This window comes from Bos grunniens, chromosome 18 (genome assembly GCF_055505025.1).
Source record: "Bos grunniens cultivar Pamir isolate PY7600 chromosome 18, Bosgru_T2T1.0, whole genome shotgun sequence".
Lineage (NCBI taxonomy): Eukaryota > Metazoa > Chordata > Mammalia > Artiodactyla > Bovidae > Bos > Bos grunniens.
In genome coordinates this window covers 42,476,484-42,478,499 of record NC_141182.1, presented here as the reverse complement: position 1 = coordinate 42,478,499, position 2,016 = coordinate 42,476,484, and the positions used below count along the sequence as shown (strand labels likewise).

The window sequence follows — 2,016 nt, the reverse complement described above, 5'->3', positions numbered from 1 at the left end:
CTCTTCATTCATGTAGGCTTAAGTTTCCATCTTGTATCATTTCTCTTTAGCCTGAAGAAATTCCTTCATTTCTTGTGTAATAGGTCAACCAGTGATGATTTTTTTTGGTTTTTCTTATCTTAAAATGTCTCTATTTTACTTTCAGTTTTGATTAATATTTTCACTGGATATGTAATTTTAGGTTGACAATTCCCCGCCCCACCCCCCAGTATTTTAAAGGGATTATTCTATTGTCTTCTGACTTTCAGTATTTCTGATAAGAGATAAACAGTCATTTTTATACTTTGTTTCTCAGAATCATTTTCTTCCTGGTTTAAGATTTCTCTTTTAACCATAGTTTTCTAGCAATTATGATAAAGTATTCATTGGTACGTCCTTCATTTTACCTACTGGAAGATCCTTGAGCTTTTGGATTTGAAGTTTATATTTTTTGAGTTAACCTGAAAAATTATCAGCCTTGATCAGGTATTTTTCTATCTAATATTTTTATCATCTTCCCCTTGGGCTCCAGTTCAGCATATTTTTGAATATTTGATATTGAATCACAAGTCACTAAGGTTTTTTTCATTACTGATGACAGCAATACCATACGCTATGTAATTACTGTAGAAAATTCAATGGATTCACAACATTGAGTATATATGTATAAACATAAAATGTAGTTATTTACTTATTGTGGTAGGCAACTTCTGATGTAGATTACCAAATCTCTGCCTCCTTGTATTCCCACTCATATCATTCCCCTTAACTTGAGTATGCTGGATCTGGGAATTTGCTTCCAGTGAATAGAATACAGCAAAATCAAATAGAAGTCACCTCTGTGATTAGGTGACAATAGACTCCTCCACTGGCTTGCATTCATTCTCCTTGTTCATTACAGTAAAGCAAGTTACAACATGGAGGAGCCCACAAGTCAATAAACTAAAGATAGTTCAGTCACTCAGTCATGTCTGACTCTTTGTGACGCCATGAACTGCAGCATGCCAGGCCTCCCCGTCCATCACTAACTCCTGGAGTTCACCCAAACTCATGTCCATTGAGTTGGTGATGCCATCCAACCATCTCATCCTCTGCCATCCCCTTCTCCTCCTGCCTGTAATCTTTCCCAGCATCATGGTCTTTTCAAGTGAGTCAGCTCTTTGCATCAGGTGGCCAAAGTATTGGAGTTTCAGCTTCAACATCAGTCCTTCCAATGATAGGCTCTGACCAAAACCCAAAGAGGAACTGATGCCCTCTGTCCAAAGCCTACAAGGAACTGAAACCTGCCAGCAACTATATGAATAAGCTTGGGCATGGATCCTTTCCCAGTTGAACTTTCAGGGAAAAACTTGAGCCTCAACTACCATCTGAAAGCAATCTTTCTCATTTAGAGGGCCCAGATAAATCATGGGTAGATACCAGAGACATTATGACATAAGCTGTTGTTTTAAGTTGCTAAATTTTGGGGCAATTTGTTGCACAGCAATGGATGACTAACACACTTTTCCTGTGTAGCATTTTTAAACTTATTACCTTCTTCCTTTATTAGCTGTTATAAATAATGCTGTAGAAATAGCCATGGGCACATACTACATATTTAGAAAGGAATTTTCATAAGTAAAAATGATGAGTCAAAACATATGAGCAGTATGCATTCTGATAGTGCATATAAAAAGTTTTGGGAATGATAAGAGAAGATTAACATGTATATGCATAAGAATGAGACACAAATTCATGACGTAGTCCATGTTTTTTAAACCTCAATTTATCTCTATTATTAAAAATTATTTGCTTTCTGGTGATTTACTATCTAAACACAGAAGCATATATTATCTACATGATATATATTTTTATTTATACACTTGTATATGTAGATCTTTTTTTTTCTCATTTATGTCACCATGGATTTATTTATTATAAAAAGTTACTTCTAGTGTTTTACAGTTTATAAACAATGTTGTTGTTCAGTTGATAAGTTGTGACCAACTCTTTGTGACCCCACGAATTGCAGCATGTTAGGCTTCCCTGTCCTTTACT

The 2,016-nt window shown here is 35.4% G+C and overlaps 1 non-coding gene across 1 annotated transcript; it reads left to right on the top strand.

Annotated features, from left to right (window-relative positions):
- Window positions 1-1,628: 1,628 nt before the first annotated feature.
- LOC147353564 (U6 spliceosomal RNA) lies at window positions 1,629-1,733 on the top strand. Its single transcript, XR_015146768.1, has one exon. It is a non-coding gene; the product is annotated as a U6 spliceosomal RNA (small nuclear RNA).
- The last annotated feature ends 283 nt before the right edge of the window (window positions 1,734-2,016 follow it).